General features: G+C 41.6%; 1 long non-coding RNA gene across 2 annotated transcripts; it reads right to left on the bottom strand.

Annotated features, from left to right (window-relative positions):
* Positions 1-323: 323 nt before the first annotated feature.
* LOC105260504 lies at positions 324-26,023 on the bottom strand. 2 transcript variants are annotated; one of them, XR_006597843.1, is made up of 3 exons: positions 25,595-26,023; positions 11,774-12,010; positions 324-734 (listed from the first exon to the last, which is right to left on the bottom strand). It is a non-coding gene; the product is annotated as an uncharacterized LOC105260504 (long non-coding RNA). The 2 variants fall into 2 exon arrangements; XR_890233.4 differs by lacking the exon at positions 25,595-26,023 and adding an exon at positions 24,148-24,437.
* Between the last annotated feature and the right edge of the window lie 515 nt (positions 26,024-26,538).

The raw sequence follows: 26,538 nt of genomic DNA, 5'->3' as shown, positions 1-26,538 counted from the left end.
TGCCCGCTTTGCACGAAGACATGTCTAGATTAACAATGCTAAGAGAGAGGTGCCTGGGTGGCTCTGTTGGTTAAGCATCTGACTTTGGCCCAGGTCATGATCTCATGGTTCATGAGTTCAAGCCCCACACCGGGCTCTGTGCTGACAGCTGGGAGCCTGGAGCCTGCTTCAGATTCTGCATCTCCCTCTCTCTCTGCCCCCTCCCCTGCTTATACTCTGTCTCTCTCAGGGGGAAAAAAAAATGCTAAGAGGGATTTCCTGAGTGAGGGGGAAAAATTATCAACTTTCATTTTCAACTACAGACAGAAATATAAAAGACTATGAATGAAACTATGGTTTTTTATTCTTTCATTTATTAAGATATTAGCTTAATACAAAAGTCTCATTGATCATGTTAATAATAAAATAATAAATAATAGAAATAAATACCAATACTTTCTTTTGGCTTGAAAATAGTACAAATTAATATGGTACCCCAGGATTTGGTTTCAATAAATTGTTGCTCTAAAAGCACTATTTTGGTTCATCTTAAGTTGGGGAAGTCTAGCCATTTCGTTCTTAAAAAGTAGTATTTCAAAGTGTGAAGATACAGGGGAGCAGTTCCACTTCCTCTGGGAGGCCACCCACGAAATCTTCAGGTACACAGAGACCTGGCTGTGCACCTGCCTCCGGGAACTCTGTCGAGCCCTCTGGAGAAGCACCAGGATCTCACAGTAGCATCTCTCTAAAAAAACCTGCAAAATTAAGATGACAAATGGACAGCTAATGTCACAGTGAGTCAAGCCCCAGAAAATATAATTAAGAGAATTACTATGAGGAAAAATGTGGCAATTACAAGCCAACATCACCCTGTAAGGACACCATGTCGAAGGCTGCCATGCCCATAGTAACCATACACAACCTCAAGGAAGTAGGGGATCCATTCCCCTTGACATCTATGAGCAAAGAACATAGGCAGTTCTCCTCCTTTAGCAGCACAAGGAGTAAATATATCCTGCAGGCAGCCTATGCATAGAGAACATGTGCAATTAAAAGTAAAAACAGTCCGGGCTATGATACAGCAGCAAGGAAAGATGGGAAGACCGTGAGACTGGGAGTGAGGAGACCTGGCTTTGGACATGTTGCAGCTACTAGCTCCTTGTTTGACCTTGAGCACTAGACTTCCACTCACTGGTTCTTGGTTTTCCTGTGTGCATGGGGAGAGCCTTTAAAAGGACCCACTTAGGGCACCTGGATGGCTCAGGCACTTAAGCATCCAACTCTTGGTTTCACCTCAGGTCATGATCTCACAGTTCGTGAGATCGAGCCCCGTGTCAGGCTCTGTGCTGACAGTGTGGAGCCTACTTGGGATTCTCTGTCTCCCTCACTCTCTGCCTCTCCTCTGCTCATGCATACATGTTCTCTTAGTTAATTAATTAATTAATTAATGGGCTCACTGTTTTAAAACTGTCCTCAAAACTCCAGCCCCAAATTCCTGGAGGCCTCCATACTTCCTTTCCTCTTTATCCCAAGCAGCTCCACCTTCACATGTGAAGACCTGGAACTCAAGGTGGAACTCCATTTGAACAAAGGATGTTTACATAACCACCGTGTTAACTAATGGTCTTTTTTCTTCAACAAGATTGACTTCATCTCATCCCCCTTGGCCTCATATAACCGGCTGACCCAGCGTCCTTCACCGGATGAGTGGAGTCAGATTCAGTTCAACTAGTCCAGCCCCCCAAAAGAAACCCTAGAGAGGATACCACCCCAGCCAGAAGGCTGGTCTTTGATTTCAATCCATCTGTGTGAGCACCTTCCTACAATAAGCTGCCTGGGGTGACAAAGATGTAAAGATTATCCAAACAAGCCTACCTTACTGAGAGGCCCTACTTGGGCTGTGTATCTTCCATTTGCCATTTTAAGTCCCCTCTTCAACTTTCTCCACCCAACTCTCTGCTCCAAGAGGTAGAGAGCCTACCTCTTGGAGCAGAGAGTTGGGTACCTGTAGCCGGGTTCTTTGTTACTGGTTGGACTTAGCAAATAGAGGGTCCCAGCAGGAGGTGATATTCAGGGAGGAAAGTCACACTGGAATAGGTATCTTCCTTCTTCCTCCTTGTAGGGTAGAACTAAAAGTTACAACTCCTCTGGGGCGCCTGGGTGGCGCAGTTGGTTAAGCGTCCAACTTCAGCCAGGTCACGATCTCGCGGTCCGTGAGTTCCAGCCCCGCGTCAGGTTCTGGGCTGATGGCTCAGAGCCTGGAGCCTGCTTCTGATTCTGTGTCTCCCTCTCTCTCTGCCCCTCCCCCGTTCATGCTCTGTCTCTCTCTGTCCCAAAAATAAATAAACGTTAAAAAAAAAAAAAAGTTAAAAAAAAAAGTTACAACTCCTCACAATATGGCTTTTTCTTTTTTTGTTTTCTAATTTTTGTAAGGTTTCTTTTTGGTTTTGAGAGAGAGAGACAGCGCACGAGCAGGGGAGGGGCAGAGAGAGAAGTAGACATAGAATCTGAAGCAGGCTCCAGGCTCTGAGCTATGAGCACAGAGCCCAATGCAGGGCTCAAATTCAAGAACCATGAGACGATGGCCTGAGCCGAAGCCGGACACCCAACCAAATGAACCACCCAGGCGCCCAACCAACTGAACCAGCCAGGCGCCCCACAAAGAAGGCTTTTGCTGAATGACTCTCTTCTTCTGGTTCCAGGGGCATTTCTTTTACCTTTTTTACTTTTTATTTTAAGTTTCTTTTCTTTTTTTTTTTTTTTTTTTTGAGAGAGAGAGAGAGAGCACGACCAGGGGAAAGGGACAAAGGGAGCAAGGGAGAGAGGGGGAGTGAGGGGGGACAGAGAGAGAGAGAGAAAGAGAGAATATTAAACAGATCCCAAGCTCAGCGTGGAGCCTAACACAAGGATTGATCCTACAATCCTGGGATCATGACCTGAGCCAAAATCAAGAGTCAGATGCTTAACCAACTGAGCGACCCAGGTGCACCCCCTTCTTACTTTTTATATTTTTATTTTATTGTGGTACCAACATTTAACATGAGAGCTAACCTTTAAACAATTTTTTTAATGTTTATTCATTTTTGAGAAACAGAGTGCAAGCAGCGGGAGGGGGCAGAGAGAGAGGGAGACACAGAATCTGAAGCAGGTTCCAGGCTCTGAGCTGTCAGCACAAAGCCTGACGTGGGGCTTGAACTCATGAACCGCGAGATTACGACCTGAGCTGAAGTCAGATGCTTAACGGACTGAGCCACCCAGGCACCCCAACCCTCTTCACAAATTTTTAATAACAAAGTGTTCAGTACTGTGTTGTTAATGATGGCACACTATTGTATATTAGATTTCTAGAAATTCCTTCTCCTCCAGCTCCTGGTAATCACCATTATACTCTCTGGTTCTATGAGCTGGACTATTTTAGATATTTCATGTAAGTTGCAATCATGCAATATTTGTCCTTCTGTGACTGCCTTATTTCACTCAGTATAATGTGCTCATCCATACTGCTACATATTACAGAATTTCCTTCTTTTTTAAGGTTGAATAATATATAATAATTATAATCTGCATAATATAATATATATTTATCACATTTGTCTATCCATTCATCTGTTCCCGAACATTTAGGTTGTTTCCACCTCTTGGCTATTCAATGCAATGAACATGGGAGTGCTAATATCCCTTTAAGATTCTGATTTCAATACTTTTGCATAAATACCCCGGAGAACAAAACAGGTACTGTTGGATCATATGATAGTTCTATTTTTAACGCTTTGAGGAAACTCCGAACTGTTTTCCATAGCATCTACACTAATTTGCATTCCCACCAACAGTGTACAAGGAAGTATTCCAATTTCCCACATCTTTACCAACACAGGTTGTCTTTTGTATTCTTGATAACAACCACACTGACAGGTGTGAGGCGATATCTCATTGTGATTTTGATTTTCATTTCCTTAATTGTTAATGACAATGAGCATTTTTTCATATACCTTCTGGCCATTTGTATGTCTTCTTTGGAGAAACATCTATTCAAGTCTTTAGCCCATTTTTAAGTCAGGTTATTAGGGGTGTTTTGCTATTGAGTTGTAAGTGTTCCTTACATATTTTGATATTAAGCTCTTATCAGGTGTGTACATTGCAAATATTTTCTCCCATTCAGTAGGTTGCCTTCATTTTTTGATGGTTTTCTTTGTTGTGTAGACGATTTTTAGTTGGATGTAGTCCCACTTGCTTGTTTTTGCTTCTGTTGCCTTTGCTTCTGGTGTCAAATCCCAAAAAATCAATGCCAAGACTGATGCCAAGGAACTCAGCCCTATGTTTCTTCCAGAAGTTTTATAGTCTCAGGTCTTCAATTTAAATCTTTAATCCATTTTGAGTTAGCAGTCCAGATTCAGTCTTTTGCATGTGGCTGTCCAATTTTCTCAGCACCATTTATTAAAGAGACTGCTCTTTCCCCATAGTACATGCTGTAGGCTTTCATATACACCCTTTATAATTTGAGATAATTTCCTTGTATCCCCAGTATTGTTGAGTTTGTTTTGTTTTGTTTTTTTGAGTTTTTATCATAAAAAGGTGTTGAATTTTGTCACCTACTTTCTCCGCATCTATTGAGATATGGATTTTTATTCTTCATTATTATTTTTTTTTAATAGGCTCCAGTCCCAGCATGGAACCCAACATGGGGCTCAAACTCATGACCCTGATATCAAGACCTGAGCTGAGATCAAGAGTTGGATACTTAACCAACTGAGCCACTGGGGCACCCTATCCTTCATTCTACTAATGTAATATATTGTGTTTATTGATTTACCTAATTTGAACCATCCTTGAATCCCAGGAATAAATCCCACCTGGTCATGGGGTATGATCCTTTTAATGTACTGTTGAATTTAGTTTGCTAGTATTCTGTGGACGATGACTAGTATTTTTGTTAGCTAGTATTTTGCATTTATATTCATTAGGAATATTGGCCTGCAGTTTTCTCTTCCTGTAATGTCTTTGTCTGGCTTTGGTATCAGATAATGCTGGCCTTGTAAAATGAGTCTGGGATGTTCCCTCCTTTTCAATTTTTTGGAAGAGTTTGAGAAGGACTGATGTTAATACTTCTAAAAATATTTGGAAGAATTCACAAGTGAAGCCATCTGGTCTTGGACTTTTCTGGGATGTTCTGGATCACTGAATCAATTTCCTTATTTATTATGAATCTGTTCAGACTTTATTTCTTCATGATTCAGTCTTAGAAGGTTGATGTTTCTAGCAATTTGCGCATTTCTTAGAGGATATCCAGTTTATTGGGGTATAATTGTTCCCTGTAGTCTCTCGGGATCCTTTTTAATTTCTGTGACATCAGTTGCAATATCTCCTCTTTCCTTTCTGAATTCATTTTAGCTCACTCTCTTTCTTAGCTAAAGGTTTGTTAATTTTGTTTATCTTTTCCCCAAAATAACCACCTCTTAGTTCTGTTGACTTTTTCTATTTGTCTTCCTATTCCCTCTTTCACTTATTTCTGCTTTAATCTTTATTATTTCCTTCTGCTAACTCCTGAGTTTAGTTTGCTCTCTTTTTGCAAGTTCCTTGAGACATAAAGTCATTTACCTGAGATTTCTTTTATTGACATAGAGTTGACATATGACATTATATTAGTTTCAGGTGTGCAACATATTGATTCAACAACTCTATACAGTACTCGGGGCTTATCACAGGTGTACTCACCATCAGTCACCATACTATTTTATTACTCTATTATTGACCGTGTTCCCTAGGCTGTACTTTTCATCCACATGATTTATTTATTCTATGACTGGAAGTGTGTATTGCTTAATCCCCTCCCCCCATTTCACCCATCCCTCCACCTCCTTCCCTCTGGCAGCCACCAGTTTGTTCTCTGTATTTATGAGTCTATTTCTATCTACTTTGTTTGTTTTTAGATTCCATTTATTTATTGACTCCTGCTTTGCCTTTTCTTTGTTACATCTTTTCTTCTGATTTTCCATGGGATGTTTTTTCAAAGGTCTTGAGTAGAATGCGTAATTTATTTCCATTCGTCCTTGTTTAGGAAGAGTGTAAAGCTACAAATTCTCTTCTGAACTCATAAGTGGCCTTTGCTAGGAGTTTCTATATGGAATGTGACAATGATAACTGTATTCTTTTTTGAAATTTTCAACTGTATGGGAGAGGTTTTTGTTTTGTGTTAACTCCTACTTTTACTGCATTGTGATCTGAGAGTAAGATCCCACGATTTCTATGTTTCCATGTTTTAAAAATTTTATCAAGGTTTTCTTTGTGACCTAACAGAACCAGCAAGGGTAAGCCAGAAGGCCGGAGACCCAGAGAGGATCTGTAGTTTGAGTCTGAAGGCAGTCTGCTGGCAGAACCTCCCTCTTTAAAAGGAGGTCAGTCTTTTCTCTGTTAAGGCCTTCACAGGACTAGATTAGGTCCACCCCCATTAGGAGGATAATCTGCTTTACTCAAAGCCCATGGATCTAAAACATTAATCTTATGTAAATATAGCTTCACAGAAATATCTAGAAACATCTAGAATAATTTTGAACCAAATATCTGGGTACCGTGGTGTAGTCAAGTGGAGGTATAAAAACCATCATATCCATACTTCCGAACAATCTAAAGAACATATTCTTCCAGGCCTATGGTTTTCAAACTCTACCAAATGAAAGATTTACCTAGAAAATACATTAAATGGCACACTCCCAGGCCTAGAAGACGTATAAGCTCCTATTACTGGAAGCTACTATCAAGTTACTATGTTAGTAACAAGTTACTAACCAAGAGAAAACTATATTTCCTCAATATTTTCATACACGAGAAGCTTGGTTAAAAAAAATATTGAGCTTAGGGGTGACTGGCTGGCACAGTCAGCAGAGCATGCGACTCTTGATCTTGGGGTCTTGAGTTCAAGGAGTAGAATCCAATGATTCATCACTTACCTGCAACACTCAGTGCTCATCCCAACAAGTGCCCTCCTTAATACCCATCACCAATCTCCCCCTCCTCCTTCAACCCTCAATTGTTATCTGTATTTAAGAGTCTCTTATGGTTTGCTTCCCTCATATTTTTCCTTCCATATTTTTTCTTCTATTCCCCTATGGCCATCTGTTAAGTTTCTCAAATTCTACACATGAATGAAATCATGTATATCTGTGTTTCTCTGACTGACTTATTTCACTTAGCATCATACTCTCCCGTTCCATACATATTGTTGCAAATGGCAAGATTTCATTCTTTTTTATCGCTGAGTGGTATTCCATTGTGTATATGTACCATATCTTCTTTATCCATTCACCAGTTGATAGACATTTGGGCTCTTACCATAATTTGGCTATAGCACTGCTATAAACACTGGGGTGCATGTGCCCCCTTCAAATCAGGACTCCTGTATCCTTTGGATAAATTCCTAGTAGTGCAACTGCTGTGTTGTAGGTTAGTTCTATTTTTAATTTTTTGAACCTCCACACTGTTTTCAGCGTGGCTCCACCAGAGCAACCCAATTTCTAATGGCAGGGAAAGGCTCTGGGGCCGTTGATCCTTTCTTCCCCAAACAGGATCCTCTTCCCATGCCTCTATAGTTAGTTCCTTCCACTGAATCAGAAGATTCCTTCCTGCAGTTGTGAATGAAGTAGTCTCAGTAGCCACACTGAAGGGAGGTGACAGAATACTACCTGGTTTGCATCGAGTACCAGAAGCTGCATTCCTGGGGAACAAACTAGGAAGACCCATGGCTTCCCAATGCGCTAGCCCTGCTGGGCACCATTTGCCCCGAGGTGCATGCGCATGCAGCATGGTAAGATAATGCAGGTGTTAGACCTCGCTTCCAAAGATGCGTTTCTTGGCACATTGGGAAACCAACAACCTTAGAGGTCAGTGTTCTGCTCTAACAATGACAATGGAAGCCTGTAAGCTAGCTGTTGATATTATCTTATTACTTCACATTTCAATAGCCACAGAGAACAAAGGTGCTTGAAAACGTCTGAGAAAATGGAAATAATACTACTCTACTGCCAGTGACACCCGGACGGCCATTAAAAATTCAGTTGTCAAATAAACAAAGTTGCAAGGGCGTCCTCCTCTTTCAGAATAAGCCGGGCAGGAGGTACTATTTAAATCTCTTCGCTGGAAATCTGTCTTATCAGCTTTCAGTGACATTGGATGTATGCATTTATCTGGAAATCAGAAGTGATTTCTGTCAATCCCTTGTTGTAGTCACATTTCAATTAAAACCCTAAAGGAGCCCTCTTATCAGGCCCCGGCATTCGTCTGAGTCATCACCAAATACACTTTCCCTGGAAACAGGATTTGTATTTTTTCTTTCATTGACTACCGAAGTTATTCCAGCTTAAATCTGGTTTTGCTCACCAATTTACTTCTCAAAATAAGAGATAAGGTTTTTAGTTAGCAGGATACATTGCCTTCCTCTGCCAAAGTAAACCCAACCGCTCATGAATATATTTTACATAAACTCCAGAAAAATTGAGATTCACTTAATGATTTGTTGAAATAAATTAGTTTTGTTTTAATTTTTTAAATGTTTATTTATTTTTGAGAGAGAGAGAGAGAAACAGAGTGTGAGCAGGGGAGGAGCATAGACAGAGAGAAGGAGACACAGAATCCGAAGCAGGCTCCAGGCTCTGAGCTGTCAGCACAGAGCCTGATGCAGGGCTCGAACTCAGGAACCAGGAGATCATGACCTGAGCCAAAGTGGGACTCCTAACTGACTGAACCACCCAGGCACCCCAAAATAAATTAGTTTTTATTAACTTAGGGCATTTAAATGCTGGCCCTTAGCAAAGCCCATCAACCCAATAAATAAAAATGATCATTATTTTTATTTTTAATGTTTATTTATATTTGAGAGAGAGAGAGAGAAACAGTGCAAGCGGGGGAGGGGCAGAGAGAGAGGGAGACACAGAATCTGAAGCAGGCTCCAGGCTCTGAGCTGTCAGCCTAGAGCCTGACTTAGGGCTCAAACCCACAAGAGATCATGACCTGAGCCTAAGTTGGATGCTTAACTGACTGAGCCACTCAGGCTCCCCAAATAAAAATGATTATTAACGAGAGTACCTACTTGTTCTATCACACAGAAAATGTATCTAATATTTATAATGTCAATTACCAAATAATTACCAAATGTTCCTATATTTTCAAGGAAAGCTACTGGTAATGGCATATTGGGAGGGGGAGGTTTCCAAACCTCACAACTTCTAAAATCTTGGTTAAGTCTGTAAATATACAATACTAAAGAAGATATTCTATACATCTATATTCATACTCATGTACATATTCACATGTAAATAAAGCCCTTTTACTTTTTAACATACCCACTCGATCCAGGGTATTTAAATCAGGAGGAGGGATGCCAAGAATGTTACTTCCCTGCAAGATTTTGATGAGTTAATCTTAGAATTCATAAAACTTAGAGCCTCAAGGCATGGAAAATCTTGGTAAGCTTACTGGCCAACTTTAACGACAAGAACACAGAGACTCAGCAAGATCGTATTTGAGATATAGTCAGACGAGAGCGGCAGCTTCCAAGCCTAAAGGACCTACCTGGGTTCAGGTCCTTCATCTACCAATCAGTTTGAGCAAGTTACAAAAACCCCTCAGGTTCAGCTTCCTCATCTATAAAACCGGACTAATAAAAGTTAAAAGTCATTTTAAGATGAGGAGAGGGCCACCTGGGCAGCTCAGTCGATTAAGTGTTGGACTCCTGATTTCAGCTCAGGCCATGATCTCACGGTTCATGGGGTCAAGCCCTGCATCCAGCTCTTCCCTAACACTGCAGGGTCTTCTTGGGATTCTCTCTCCCTCTCTCTCGGCCCCTCCCCTACTCCCGCTCGCTCTCTCTCTCAAAAATACACATCAAAAAAGAAAAAAAAAAAAGATGAGTAGGAACATTAGTGAACACAAGCTCTCAATTAATTATGATACCAATTATTATCACATGTGCCTGGTAACCTAGCAGGTGCTGCTACTTTAAGTAGCAAAGTGGCAAAATATAAGTGCAAAGGGAGGCTAAAAATAACTTAAATTTTTTTTTCATTAAGGTATCATTGACACACAATGACATTAGTTTCAGGTGTACAACACGTTGACTCAACTTCTCTGTACTTACGTGGTGCTCACCGCAAGGGTAGCCGCCATTTATCACCGTACAATGCTATTACAATACCACGGACTGTATTCCACCATTAAGAAATTTTATCGGATCTGAAGTTGAGAAAATATTGGATAAACTGTGAATGGGGTGGTGACCCTGAACGAGGAGAGTAACTTTGAGACCGGGAGGAGAAATGGCTTTTTCAGCTCCTACAAGAAGCTTCAGAGATAAGGCCTAAAGCCCAAGTAGTCTCTGATTAAAACAAGAGTAGACTGACCTCCACCCTCTATGTCCGCGGTACATCCCCTGGCCTCCTGGGGTGCCGTGTGAGCTCATTTTCCGTCCAGTTCCATGCATCGTGTTTCTCAGTAACCGTGTGTATCACTAACCACAATTTTACCAGGATTAAACCTGCACCGGGCTAGACACAGGCCCTGACCCTGATCATTTTTCACATTGTTGATCCTGATTTCTGTCTGGTACTTTATCACTGACCCTAACAGAAACTGTATGGAGCCATTAAAATCATGGAGGAACTGAATGTACTTTTCCCTTATTTGCAAAAGTGCTAATAAATGAATCTATACGTTGCAAAAGGTAAGAAGACTGAAACACTCCAAAAGAAAGGCTTTTTAAAGGTTACTTATTCTGGAGAGAGAGAATGCAAGCAGAGGGGCAGAGAGAAGGAGAAAGAGAGAATCCAAAGCACTGTCAGCACGGAGCCCCGTGTGGGGCTCAAACCCACGCACTGCAAGATCACAACCTGTGCCTAAAGTTGGATCCTTAACTGACTCACACAGGAACCCTATAAATGTTTTTTGTTTTTTTTTTTTATGAGGATTCTTTCTGTTGTCTGTAAAAGATGCTTTTTAAATGGAGAATACTACAGTCAATTAAACATTTAGAACATACTATGGGCTCAATATTCTAGAAAATATAGATCACCAAAGGATAAGCAATTTCAGGATGTTTACAATCTAACTGGAGATAGGACTAAGACACAGAAAATCATTACTGAACTACTAAACTCATTAGGATATCCGGTGTGAGTTAAAGAGATAAGACAACAATGACACCACTTTCCATGGCTCTTTTACATATATAATTTCAGTTGACATACATAAAAACCCTGGGAGCAGTGCATTAATATTCCCACTTGACAGGTGATAAACTAACTCAAATCACTTCAGGCTGTGACTCCAGCCTCAGGACACCCAGTTCCAAAGGGACCACGTAATGTAAACACAGAACTTTCCTACCCAACATCCATCCCTGCCCCTTTTTTCTCCTGAAAGCCAAGATTTTGTGTATAGAAGGGTCTTCTGGGAAGCTGGTCCCACCCCACATCCAGGGTACACCTGACAGCTTTGTGATAATACATTCCTTCACCGGTAACTCACCCAATTCTGTCCAGTCCTGCTGTGATGCCTGCCTCCTGTGATTCGTAAGAGGGAATTAAAAGACACATAGTCTCCCTCTTCCCCTGGTCATTGCTGGATGTGAATGCTATGTCCGGGAACACCATGGCCGTCAAGCTGCTGGGCCTAGGATGCCATTAACACAAGGGTGGAAGAACGGAGGGATGGCAGGACCTAAGTTCTCAACTGCATCTTTGAGGAGCCAACCGCCATCTCTGAAGCCCTACTCCCATGGGAAGTCCCGTTACATGAACTGAGGAATTACCTTATTGGTAGACGAGTTGAGAGCGCTTTCATGTGTTCCGATTTTTATTTCAACTAGCCACTAAAAGCATCCTAAACTTTTCCTTAAACACAGAACCAGGATTCCAGCACAGGCCAGCAGAGAGCCTTCCACCTGTTTTCCCACCGTTCAATGTTCTTCCTCCTCCTTGGAGTTAACACGACGCTCACTGGTGGGTCAGGACTGAGAACGTGACTTTGAAGCTGACGATGGGTATGCCTGCAGGTGGAGGAATCAAAGGGCTGAGGGTGAGTTAGGATCATGAAGCCACAAGCACCATGTTCTGAGCGACCAACTGAGCATTTCCTTTGTCCTGAATTGAAGATTCTAACAGGCAATATTATGTGCTTTTGCTTATTGCCATCACCAGAAGATTTCAGTCTTTCTTACTCCTCCTTCTCTTTCATGAGCAGGCTGGACAGATTTTGTTCCTGTTCTGCCAAACTGAACAGGAGTTGGTGAGTTCATCAACCAGCCACTGATCCCACAGTATCGCTTAAAAGCCACATCTCATGTTGGGCACTATGAATGACTACTATTGAGAACACTATCTGTACCCTTGGGGAGACCATGCTGTGGTCAAGACACAAAATGGCAACGATAATAAAAATAACCCTCATTTGGGGCACCTGGGTGGCTCAGTCGGTTAAGCATCAGACTTCAGCTCGGGTCATGATTTCATGGTCCGTGAGTTTAAACCCCACATCGGCTCTGTGCTGACAGCTCAGAGCCTGGAGCCTGCTTCAGATTCTGTGTCTCCCCCTCTCTCTGCCCCTCCCCACTCTTGCTCTGTCTCTGTCTCAAAAATAAATAAACATTAAAAATTTTGAAAAAAATACCCAAATAAAATTAATTTTTTTTAAATAACCATCATTTATTGGTTCATATTAAGTGCTGGATATAGTACCAGGTGTTTTACCTACATTTCTCCCTCATACACACGTGGTAAATGGTAAATATTAGAAGAATATATATAAGCATTTAACACAGTGGCTCTTCATACTGATATTTAGACCAAAAAAATCAACATCTGTTCCCAAAAATACTTATTGCATAAGGGCATGGAGATGGTGAGTGATTTACTACTTCTTTTTTTCCAAATTTTCTGTAATGTTTTATTGTTGGGTTTTTTGTTGTTTTTTTTAATTTTTTTAATTTTTTTTAAATTTATTTTTGAGGGAGAGAGAGAGAGAGGCAGAGTACAAGCAGGGGAGGGGCAAAGAGAGAGGGAGACACAATCCAAAGAAGGCTCCAGGCTCTGAGCTGTCAGCACAGAGCCTGATGTGGGGCTCGAACTCATGAACCGTGAGATCATGACCTGAGCTGAATTCAGTCGGAGGCTTAACCAACTGAGTCACCCAGATGTCCTTATTATTGTTTTTAAAACTAAAAATGCATGAATCTGATTCATTGTATGAGTAAATTTCTCTGAGTCGTCTCATCTGAAAAATGAAGATGATTCTCAGCTACTAGGTATTTGTAAGGACAGTTTTACATGATAAACTACATACAAAGAGTTTATATAAGAATAATGAATTCTTAATCAACATTAATTCCCTTTCCTCTCTGGCAGAAGACAACATTTCATTATTCTCCCTTGCAAAAATGCCAGTACTAAATTTGGATAATCCAATATCATTGATTCCTAATGGAAAGCATTAGCATAGATGAAAGGAAAAACCAACTTTTTTTTTTAATCCATTGCAATTGTTTAAAGCCATGAAGCACAGCAGGGGGAAATAATCTATGACAAGAAGAGGTTTCTTGATTGTCAGTGGTAGTTCCATTTTTTAAATTTCCTCTCAAGTCAGGTGATTTCTCTTACCAAAGCATAGCTGCTAGAACATCAACACCATCAATATACCAACAGTACATACGTATGCCAAAAAACCAGAGGATCATCTCAACAGGTACAGAAAAAGCATCTGACAAAATTCAATAGTCACTAGTGGTAAACAGCTCTCAGTAAACCAGGAATAGAAGGGAACTACCCTAATCTGATAAAGACTACCTTAAAAAAAAGTAGAACTAATATTGTACTTAATGGTGAAAGAATGCTCTCCCCCTAAGAGCAGGAAGAAGCCAATGCCTACTCTCACCACTTTTTTTTTTTTTTTTTTTTTTTTTTTTTTTGAGAGAGAGACAGAGAGCATGAGTGTGGGGAGGGGCAGAGGGAGGAGAGAGAATTTTAAGCCAGCTCTATGCTTGGTGCTACGCCCAATGTGGGCTCGATCTCGCAAACCATGAGATCATGACCTTAAGCAAAATAGTCAGGCATTCAGCCGACTAAGCCACCCAGACGCCCTTCACCATTTCTACTTAACATTCTGTTAGAATTTCTAGTCACCTTAATAAAGCAAGCAAAAAAAAAAAAAAAGACATAGAGATTGGAAAGAAAGAAGTAAAACTGTCTTTATTCCCAGACAGCGTGATATCTGCATACAAAATCCTAACACGTCGGGGTGCCTGGGTGGCTCAGTCAGTTAAGCATCTGACTTCGACTCAGGTCATGATCTCACAGTTTGTGGGTTTGAGTCCCACATCAGACTCCGCACTGACAGCTCAAAGCCTGGAGCCTGCTTCAGATTCTGTGTCTCCCTCTCTCTCTCTCTGCCCCTCCCCGGCTTGCACTCTCTCTGTCCCTCAATAATAAACATTAAAAAAAATTTTTTTTAATAAAAATAAAAAACAGAAGAGGGGAAAGTGGGTGATGGGCATTGAGGAGGGCACCTGTTGGGATGAGCACTGGGTGTTGTATGGAAACCAATTGGACAATAAATTATATTTAATATAAAAAAATTAAAAAAATAAAAATAAAAATAAATAAAATCAATTTTCATTAAAAAATAAATGAATAAATAAACTAAAATCCTAACATGTCTACAAAAACTTTTTAGATCTATTATACAAGTTTGCAAGTTCACTGGATACTAGGTGAATACATGAAAATCAATTATACATAGATTAGCAAAATTTGAATTAAAACAGATTTTAAAAAACCATTAACAATATAATCAACATCAAAAAACAAGAAATATTTGGGACCGATGTAACCAACTCTATGTAAGAGCTGGACCCTGAAAATCAAAGATCTTGGTAAGAAATTCTAAAAGACATAAATAGGGGCTCCTGGGTGGCTCAGTAGGTTAAGTACTTGACTTCACCTCAGGTCATGATCTTACAGTTCATGAGATCGAGGCCTGCTTCTGGCTCTGTGCTGACGGTGTGGAGCCTGCTTGGGATATTCTGCACCCCCACCCTCCATGTGCCCTCTTGCATGTGTGCACTCTCTCTCTAAAAAAATAAATAAATAAACATTAAAAAAAAAAAGATTCTCTCTCTCCCTCTGCCCCTCCTCTTCAAGTGAGCACATGTGTTCTCTCTCTTAAAAAAATTTTTTTTAATTAAGTTAAATTAAATTAAAAGACCTAAATAAATGGAGAGTTATGTCCATAAATGGAAAGATTCAATGTCGTCAATTCTCCACAAGGTGATCTGAAGATTCAGCACCCCAATGTGCCAGGAGGCTTCTTTTAGAGATATCGACAAGTTGATTCTAAAATGTATATGAAAATCTAAAGAACTTAGAATAGCCAGACTAATTTTTTTCAACATAAAGTTGGAGGACTTACACTAATTGAGTTATGAAAAAGCTACCTTGGTCGAGACAGTTTGGCATCAGGGGAAGATCCAACACAGAGATCAGCAGAACAGAGCTCAGAAATAGACCTGCATATACACAGGCAACCTATTTCGACCAAGATGCAAAGGTAATTCCGCAAAGTATGCTGTAACAACTGGATGTGCCAAGAAAATTAAATTAAAATAAAGAGCTTTGACTCTTACCTCACACTCGTTCGGTTTCCAAAATAAATCAGTTGCGACTTTAGGAACCACCTCCAGTAACCTAAGCCTGACTCTCACATAGCTTAAACAGAAAGACCTTTCTTTCTCTTCTTAAGTTTTTAAAGTATGCCTTACTCACTTGACATTTAATGTCGTCACCTACGTTCTCTCCTGTTGTTGTTGTTATTGTTGACGTTGTTGTTTTCAAAAATGCAAATTACAAAAAGCCCAGGCAATAGGCTTGAGTGACCAGTTATTTTCACAAATTGCTATCATGCTGAAAGGTATGTCTTCTTGGGCTTAGTTTTTCGCTCATGTAGGGAGAGGCTGACAGAGATACCCAGATGCCCTCTCTTAAACTATCTCACGGGCTCACCCACATGGTCATCAGGAGAGCACAGCTAAAGTTGCTGTGCTTCCTTTGGTGTGACCCTCAGAGTGGTGGCTTTCTCTACAATCAGAACCAAGCTGTGGTGCTTTCATGTATTTATTTTTAAAGACTTTATTTTTAAGGAATCTCTACACCCAATGTGGGACTCGAACCCACAACCCTGAGATGAAGAGCTGCATGCTCCCCCCGCCTGAGTCTGCCAGGTACCACCTGAGGTGTGGTGCTTTTAAAACTGCCTGTCTGAACTACTCTATGACCCAGCAATTGCACTACTAGATATTTACCCAAGGGATACAGGTGTGCCGTTTCAAAGGGACACATGCACCCCAGTGTTTCTAGCAGCACTATCGACAATAGCCAAAGTATGGAAAGAGCCCAAACGTCCATCGATGGATGAATGGATAAAGAAGAAATCTTGCCATTTACAACTACGTGGTTAGAACTGGAGGGTATTATGCTAAGCGAAATTAGTCAGAGAAAGACAAATATCATATGACTTCACTTACATGTGGAATTTAAGACACAAAACAGATGAACATATGGGAAGGGAAGCAAAAATAATATAGAAACAGAGAGAGGGACAAAATATAAGAGACTCTTAGTTACAGAGAACAAACTGGAAAGGTTGTGGGAGGGGGGGTGGGCTAAATGGGTCAGGGGCATTAAGGAAGACACTTGTTGGGATGAGCACTGGGTGTTATACGTAGGCGATGAATCACTGGAATCTACTCCTGAAATCATTATTGCACTATATGCTAACCAACTTGGGTGTAAATGAAAAAATGAAAATAAATAATAATATAAATAAATAAATAGATAAAAAGTAAAACTGCTGTCTGAGTCCCACCCGGAGTTACTGAATCAGAGTCTCTGGGGATGGCTTTAGGCATTCGCATGTACAAGTTTGTCAGAGAGTTGCTTTTACTCAATAACATTTGAAAATCACAAGAAGGTTGGATATATTAAACCATGATTACATGAAAGGATCTTATTTTTAAATATCTTTATGTTATAAATATTTGTTTATAAACAAAAACAAATATGTTTATAAAGATATATTTATAAACATAAACGTGTATTGACAGAAAACAGACCACAGAGTAAGTACTCTGTTGGTGGGACTCATCTGGGGGCCTGGTAACATTCTCGCATGCCAGGCTCTCCAGCTTGGACTTTATTTTGTGGGCCAGTTGTTCTCAAACTTCAGCATGACTCAGAACCACCTGGAGGGCTTGTTCAACTAGATTGCTGAATCCCACTCCCACAGTTTCTGATTTAAGGGGTCTGGGGTTAAGTCCAGTCATTTGTAATTCTAACAGGTTGCGGGCAATGCTGAAGCTGTGCGGGACCACACTTTGAGAACCACCAAGAAGCTTTAAGATACTCAGAGTGGGGTGCCTGGGTGGCTCTGTCAGTTAAGCGACTGACTCTCGATTTCAGTTCAGGTCATGATCTCACTATGAGATCGAGCCCCGAGTCAGGCTCTGCACTGACAGCTCAGAGCCCGGTTAGAATCCTCTCTCTCCCACTTTCTCTCTCAAAATAAAATAAACATTAAAAAAAAAAAAACTAAGATATCAAGAGTGAATGTGACATAATCAAATTTACATTAAAAAAAAAACTCTTTGGTGCAATGATTTTCAACTTTGGCTGCATATTATATAATCACTTAGGCCAGGAGATCCAAGAGCTCTTAAACAGAAGCCCAGGGCACCTGGGTGGCTCAGTCTGTTGAGCATCTGACTTCGGCTCAGATCATGATCTCACATGAGATCACATGATCTGCTGTCAGCACAGAACTTCAGATCCTCTGTCCCCCTCTCTCTCTGCACCTCCCCCACTCATGTTCTCTCTCTCTCTCTCTCTCTCTCTCTGTCTCAAAAGTACATAAACATTTTTTAAAAAAAACAACAGAAGCTCTTGGTAGTGGGGGAACAAGTCTCAAGCGTCAGTATCTTTTAAAGCTTGCAGGTGATTTCAATAAGCATCCACATAATAACAACCATGCTTGCTCTGTAACAAAGGTGTTGGAGGCAAGTAAGACTGGCCCATGAGAAGCCACCTGAGACACTGCTTTATAAACCGAGTTGTCCAGAACGTAGGGATAGACACATGGGCAGGACTCCAGGCCCATTTCCATAGTTACAATAAAGCAGTTCTGCTTTCCTCTTTTCAAATGTTCACTCAAAAAGGGTCTGTGGCTCTAACCCAAAATGAACAGGTTTGGGCAATCACAGAGTCAGGAGTGTGTAAAAATAAGCTTGGCTCCCAGATTGTCTGGAGACATTAAGAGTCACTCAGGGTTGCTGGGATTTTATGTCTCCCGAAATGTCGACCAGCAAAGGGTAATTGCCAAGGGAGAAACTTCGTGTGCCATGAGGAGCTCAGGCAGGCTCCTGCCAAGGTCTGGCTCAGGCACTGTACTTTGTTATCATTCCCTAGGCAGGATCATCAGCACTAATGGACCTGAGGGTCCGGTGAACTGTTGGAAAGGAGGGTTTGGAGATTTCATGTCTGTTACTGTGGTCATTTATCCAGGGGCCAGCTTTAGATATTATGGAGGCATTTTCCGGGTAAATTCCACAGAAGTGGAAATTCCTCTCGTGCCAGGAATATGACCATTTTTCCTTCTCATAAGACAAGTGAAGGTGAATTCTGTAAGCGTTATTCATCATTCCTGAGGAAAGTGTGCCAAAAGTCACAAAACTTTCTATGAATGATAATTACGTATTTACCTTGAGGAAAACATATAACAAATAAGGATATTAAGGATATTGGTGGCTTGCCCTACAGCAGTGGCCTGCAAACTTGAAAACACGTACATTTGGAGGACTACTAAGTTTTTCCAAGGGAAAAACGAGCGACCAGCATGGTGGGTTTTCAGGGAAATCCATCCAGACTCAATTCTTACCTCTTGTTTCATAAATGGATCAGCTGACTGCAATATATACAAATACTGAATCCTCATGTTGTACACCAGCAACTAATAAAATGTTCTAAGGCACCTGGGTAGCTCAGTCGGTTAAGCATCCAACTCTTGGTTTTCGTTGAGGTCATGATCTCACAGTTTGTGAGTTCAAGCCCTGAGGCTGGCTCCATGCTGACAGTGCAGAACCTGTTTGGGATTCTCTCTCTCTCTCCCTGTCTCTGTCCCTCCCCCCTCCAAATAAACTTAAAAAAAATTTTTTAATAAAATAAAATGTTCTATATTAATTATATCTCAATTTTAAAAAATGGAGCAGCTAAGAATGTGTCTCGATTGGAGACATCATGCTGATTCTCTCCTTTCGACCCTCTTCCTCCTTCCCAGTCACCCTTTACCCTTTACAATTGGAAAGAGTATCTCTCACCCCCAATTCTACTAGGGTGCATCACTTCAGGGTTTAAAAAACTCTAGGAGGGGCACCTGATAGGCTCAGTTAGTTAAGCATCCAACTCTTGATTTCAGCCCAGGTCATGATCTCACCATTATGGGATCAAGTCCCACATCAGGCTCTGTGCTGGGCATAGACCCTGCTTAAGATTCTCTCTCTCCCTCTCCTTCTGCCCCTACCCCCCCAAATAATAATAAATAAAATAAAAAGGTCCAGGATGCCCAAGGACATGACCTCTTCTTTTTTTTGTTGTTGTTTATTTATTTTTGAGAGAGAGAAAGACAGAACATGAATGGGGGAGGGGCAGAGAGAGAGGGAGACCACAGAATCTGAAGCAGGCTCCAGGCTCTGAGCTGTCAGCACAGAGCCCGATGCGGGCTCGAACTCACGAACGGTGAGATCATGACCTGAGCTGGTCAGATGCTCCAGTGACTGAGCCAACCAGGCGCCCCGGACATGACCTCTTCCATGCCTCACAATTCTGTCCTCCCTGAGAGGGAATCCCTAGAGATCAAGGCCAGGAGGACACTGTATGGAAGACTGCAGATCCCAGAGCCTTACTGCCTCTGGGCACTTTTAAAAGTATTAAACCGACAGAAGTGTTCTTAAATCAATAATATTTCTGTTTTCCAACGCTTTCTGGGGATACATTCAACAAGGTCCCAAAAAGTAAAGAATCATGGGTACAATTAACAATCATTGGTAAGTGTTGATAAAGTTTTTTTTGATATGCATTCCTGAACTTGGGAGGGAGGATAGGTCTAGTGAGCAGGTAATAAATCCACCTGGAAGGAAATCGGATAGTTTTCCGTTCCTCAATTTCAACAAAATTGAAGTGGCACCTAATCAAGTTATCAGCTGGTACATTAAAACTTTATATATTATATACTTATAATTTATACATTAAGATTAATTTTTGATGACCTATAACTATGTGATTTGGATGCACAATTTGGAAGGAATTCAAAAATTCATTGCTATACACATAACACAGCTCCTTCTATATACTTATGGGATATGGGTATGGGAACAGGGCTTTGGTCCTCGTATCTAGAAAAGAAAAATATAAATAAAAGTGATGTTCAGCCCTATTTTTATTCCAGCAATAAGTAATATTTATCGATATTCATACACAAACTGGACAACAAGTCCTATTGGTTTTATTAAGAGAAAAGTGTCTTCAAAAATATTATCTTTTGTGTTTACAAGTCACATATCAATATTTTTATTTATTTTATTTTGATTAATTGTGCAGAAATAATCAAGTTTGTGGTTAAATCAATCTGAAAGAAATTTTTTTTTCCCCAGAAATCATTCACAAAGAATATCATAGTAAAGTCAAATTTAGGAAGAACAATTTACTTTCAATTTATATAAGTATTTTCTTGCACAGACATGTGGTAGAATGATCAGTAAAAGAATTCCAAGCCTAAAATATACTACACTGGGATAAAATTCCCTGCAGGAAGTATAATGAAAATACAAGTCCAGAATAGATGGAGCAACAGATGTGAAATTCCTGTTAAGGAAACTTCTTGCCCGCGCCTGGGTGGCTCAGTTGGTTAAGTGTCCGACTTCGGCTCAGGTCATGATCTCACGGTTCAAGAGTTCGAGCCCTGCGTGGGGCTCTGTGCTGACAGCTCAGAGCCTGGAGCCTGCTTCATATTCTGTGGTCTCCCTCTCTCTCTGCCCCTCCCCCATTCATGCTCTGTCTTTCTCTCTCTCAAAAATAAATAAACATTAAAAAAAAACTTTTTAAGCCCAAGAAAAAAGATGCCAGGCTCCCGTGTGCACATACATTGCCTTACTTTATATGAGGGAGAAAATCACTTTTAAAACACTCCCGAAAAACCCTCTTTCTAACGAACAAGTACTTGTACCCCTGTTGAGTTAAAGCTTGGTCTGGCAAAATTTCCCTCTCCCTTTTGCTGGAGATGGGGGACGTATGTGGCTTCCTTTCCTAACCTTGCTGCTGATCAAAGCAGAGAAAAAATTCCCCTGTGGTTTTACTGCTGCACATGGCAAGTGACTCCCCCCCCCCCCCCCAGCAAAAGACCGCAGAAAATGATACAGGATTCACTTGTAATTAAATCTGTAGATAACAGGTCAGGAAAAATAAATCCAAACCTTCATCAGAAGATTGAATTGACGGAATGGAAAAACATACCACCAAGCTACTAATATATCATTTTCTCAAAAACAATTATGAGGCAGCATATTGGTCCTGGCTATAAACAGAGAACCAAATATAAATAGATAATTGACTTTTCTAGGATCTGGGGGGGGGGGGGGGGGCTTAAAATACACATTGTACAACATCTGCATCCAGACACAAAGTAGATTCATCCAGACGAAAGAAGGGAAAAGCTGACCGACCAACAGGATAAGAGAGAGAGGACTGGAGATTAAAATAAGAGAGGAAAGCCAGAAGGGATAATATGAAGAAGACAGAGCAAAGCACCAGCCAAGCTTGACAACAGGTGGTCATTTGTGTCCCAGTGAAAGGAAAGCAGAAGAGGTTTAAGGAAGGTTTCTGCACTACTTTGAATTTCCAAATGGATTGTGATCTCCAGGTTAAGGGAGCATGCTTGAGTGGAAACCCAGAGGAGCCAGCGGGCCAGCTACCTCCTCCCGCCCACCGGAACCAGGGCATAGCAAAGAGGGAACCACGAGGAGAAGGAGGAGCACCAGTGGCCCAGCATGGCCGCTTTGTCTCTGTTTCCTATTCCAAGTGTTACCATGTAAATAGGGAACCGAAGACTGAGCAGATCAGCTGACCCTGAATTTCTCTTTGCCTCCAGAAGAGAATCTCATCATTGAGTCTTACTGAGGGACTATGCCCAGGGGATGGATGCCCATGCATCTTGGGATTTTTAAAAATTTCTCTTAATGTTTGTTTATTTTTGACAGACAGAGACAGACAGAGTGTGAGTGGGGGAGGGGCAGAGAGAGGGGGAGGGAGACACAGAATCCAAAGCAGGCTCCAGGCTCTGAGCTATCAGCACAGAGCCCAACGCAGGGCTTGAACTCACAAACCATGAGATCATGACCTGAGCCAAAGTCAGACACTTAACTGACTGAACCACCCAGGCGCCCCAACTTCAGGATTTAAAGTATTGTCAGGGCCCCTGGGTGGCTCACTTGGCTCACTCTTGATCTCAGCTCAGGTCATGGTATCGCGGTTTATGAGTTCAAGCCCCACATCGGGCTCTGGGCTGACAGCACAGAGTCTGCTTGGGATTCTTTCTCTCTCCCTCTCTCTCTGCCCTTCTCCCCCCTCTAAAATAAATAAATAAATATTTTTTAAAAATTACAAAATAAAGTATTGTCAATAAACAGTACTATGTCATGAGTCTGATGATGTCCTGTGTCCGAATACTTCTGCAATCGTATGGGAGGCTGCTTTAAAAACTGTGGGGAGGGGCGCCTGGGTGGTTCAGTTGGTTGAGTGTCTGACTTCAGCTCAGGTCATGATCTCATGGTTTGTGAGTTTGAGCCTCACGTCGGGCTCTGCACTGACAGTGCAGGGCCTGTTTGGGATTCTCTCTCTCTCTCTCTCTCTCTCTCTCTCTCTCTCTGCCCCTCCCCCACTTATGCTCTCTCTTTCTCAGAAATGAATAAACATTAAAAAAAAAAAACCTGTAGGGGAGCGCCTGGGTGGCGCAGTCGGTTAAGCGTCCGACTTCAGCCAGGTCACGATCTCGCGGTCTGTGAGTTCGAGCCCCGCGTCGGGCTCTGGGCTGATGGCTCAGAGCCTGGAGCCTGTTTCCGATTCTGTGTCTCCCTCTCTCTCTGCCCCTCCCCCGTTCATGCTCTGTCTCTCTCTGTCCCAAAAATAAATAAACGTTGAAAAAAAAAATTAAAAAAAAAAATAAAACCTGTAGGGATTATCTTATCAGTATCCTAAAATTTAGGATCACTGTGGGAGTCTCCCGGGATTGCGTGACCTCTGCAGTCACGGCAGCTCTTGGCCAAAGCTTTAGTTATTATTTCATGCTAGGGACTCAGGTCTGCGTTTATGATGAGGGAGATTTTCCCTGTTAACAGAATTGAATACATCTCACGAACACCACGCTTCCACCCATTGATTTCAGGGAATATCCTGGACAGGACTGGTAATTACTTCCCAGGTCCCTGACTATAGCTTTTCATTTTCCCTACAATCGATGCCCGTAACTTCAGCCTCTTCCTTCATCAAACATTAAAATCCATTGGCTTAATTAAGTCACTCCAGCATTTACAAAATGAGGTGTCTGCTTAGCTAATAAGACATAAGCAGCTGTTTTGAAACCCGGTAACTTCGAAATTACAAAACACGACGTACTTAAAAGGCACCCTCTGTTCTCCCTGTATTTTCTGTCTCCACAGTTATTCTGATCTGAGCTGTTTCCTGAGACTGACTTTGGACCTTCCCCAGTTCTTCATGCTCCTCGCCTCAGGGTCCCTTAAGACCCCATGGCTTTGCAATGGACTGTTGTATATTTACATATCCTTTGGACGATATCACCTCCCTCGTGGAGATCATGACCCACAGCAGCTGGCATCTCCAAGCATGTCTAGACCCTGCTCCTTGGGCAGCTGTCTGCATGCCCACATCTGAGGGGAATAGCAGAGTAGCTCTGCCCTGCTCAGGGTCACTCTCCACCCCATTTCCTTCACTGGGAACATGGAAGTGAGACTTAGGGGCTGCAAGCCTGTGAGCTCTGACTTTAGAGCTCCCTAAATATGCAAAAAGTTTGACCTACCTACTTGATCGTGTCCTCCTCCTTCAATCCTTCAGTGCACTACCTCCTAGGTGCAGAGCCTGTGAACTTGTGCGTGGCCCCATCTGGCTGGTAGCCAGCACTTGGAAAGGCAAACTTCCGCTCTCTGTGATGTCACCATCATACTCAAGAAACAAGGTATGTATCTAATAAAGTGGGAGTAGAGTGTCTTGATGACTAATATGCCTTTCTGAAAGATTTTCTTTCCATTAACAGTTGAAACAAACCAAACAAAACCAAATGGGAGTAGTTATTCCTGATTCATTTTGACAAGTAAAGAATTTATCCTTGAAAACTCACTGGATACTTAAAAAAATTTTTTAAATGTTTTACTTATTTTTGAGAGAGAGAGAGAGAGAGACAGAGTATGAGTGGGGGAGGGGCAGAGAGAAAGGGATACACAGAATCTGAGGCAGGATCCTCAGAGCCCTGAGACATGGGGCTTGAACTCATGAACCACGAGATCATGACCTGAGCCGAAGTTGGACGCTTACCCGACTGAGCCCCCCAGGTCCCCCAAGAGATTTTCAACCCCATTTGAACTCATCACATATTTCATTAGGAAATGAGGAACAAAACTTCTGCAGCAAAGCCAACAACTAGACTGTTAGACCCCAGGACCCTTAGCATTTATAGTTTAAGCTGAGGGGGGGAACAGGTGGCAAAAACTTTCCAGACAAAACAGTGCATTTCTTTCATGAATATGGCTTCCATGTTCGGCATGGAAGGAAATAACTAACAGTTGCTTAGCAACCATAATAGATAGACAGCTTGGTGATTATTTGTTGAGAACTTCCCTTTGCCCGAAAAGTATTTTTCTTTTTAAAAACTGAGTATAAAACAGAAAAAAGAATTGAGGGAAGTCCTAGGATTCCTCAAAAGCTTAAATATCTGTTGTTTCATGTAAGCTGACAACAGCATCGTTGGGCTACCTCTGCAGGTAGTGCACTGGCAAGCGAGGAATCAGGGCTCAGAAAGGTGAAAGTGACAACATCAGAGCACACAGAGAGAAATGTACCGTCTTCCATTTCCTCTTTACATCCTAATCCTTGAAACATAAAATGGAGACCAAACAGGAGCCCACATTCCCCAAAGCCAGGTACGTCACTTTCCACTACCCGACAAGGGTTCACTCTTACAAAGAGCTCACACTTAAATTTAAAGGTATTTCTCATGTATGAGCAGCGGATAAAATAAATGTTTGAATTATATCAACTTCTGTAGCTTTTTAAAAAATTTTTGTTAGTGGTTTCCCTAGAGTTTGCAGTATACATGTTCAACTAATCAAAGTCCACTCTCAAACGGCACCTCATGGAGGGTATCTCATAAGAGAGCATTCACAATCCTCCTTCCCATCCCTTGCAACATGGTCTCCATCCTTCCACTTACCCATATCCTATATTCAACTAATACATTATGCTATAATTACCTTGAGCAGTTATCTATTAGACTATCTTCTACACTTCTGGTGGATGAACCAAAACACATTCCACATGCCACGTTATGGGCCCTAAATTCCAAGGGGGCAGAAGCTCCTTTGGTCGGGACCTTGCCCTATGTATCTCTTTATGTGGCTATTGATAGCATCTAATATCATTTGTACTAAATGGGTACTCTAGTGAGTAAATGAGTTTCCGGAGTTCTGGAAGCTCCCCATCTGGAACTCTCCAAACCACACCCTTTTGGGTTTCTATGGAGGCTTCAATTGGCATTGTTGCTTAAAATCATCGGCCACTGGTGACTGATTGGAAATCCAGCCCTGTTCCTAGTCCCGTGGTTGGTTTCCCCAGCAACCAGCCTCCCCCCTCATTTGGGGTCCAAAAGTCACCTAATTAACATAGCAAAAGACTCCTCTCTATATGGGGTGAAGACCAAATATATATTTCTTTTTTTTTTTTAAGTTTATTTATTTTGAAAGAGAGTGTGCAGGGGAGGTACAGAGAGAGAGAGGGACAGAATCCTAAGCAGGCTCCATGCTGTCAGCACAGAGCCCAACATGGGGCTTGATCTCACAAACCATGAGATCATAACCTGACCCAATATCAAGAGTCAGATGCCTGGGTGGCTCAGTTGGTTGAGCAACTGACTTCAGCACAGGTCATGATCTTACAGTCCGTGGGCTCGAGCCCCACATTGGCCTCTGTGCTGACAGCTCAGAGCATGGAGCCTGCTTTGGATTCTGTGTCTTCCTCTCTCTCTGACCCTCCTCTGCCTGCACTCTGTCTCTCTCTCTCTTTCTCTAAAATAAACAGTAAAAAAAAAAAAAGTCACACACTTAACAGACTGAGCCACCCAGGCGCCCTAATATATTTCTTATTATAAAGTTGTTTATTTGTTTTGTTTATTTTTTAGAATCCAAAGCAGGCTCCAGGC

The sequence above is a fragment of the Felis catus genome, chromosome A1 (genome assembly GCF_018350175.1).
Source record: "Felis catus isolate Fca126 chromosome A1, F.catus_Fca126_mat1.0, whole genome shotgun sequence".
Lineage (NCBI taxonomy): Eukaryota > Metazoa > Chordata > Mammalia > Carnivora > Felidae > Felis > Felis catus.
This window is presented reverse-complemented; position numbering and strand designations above follow the sequence as displayed.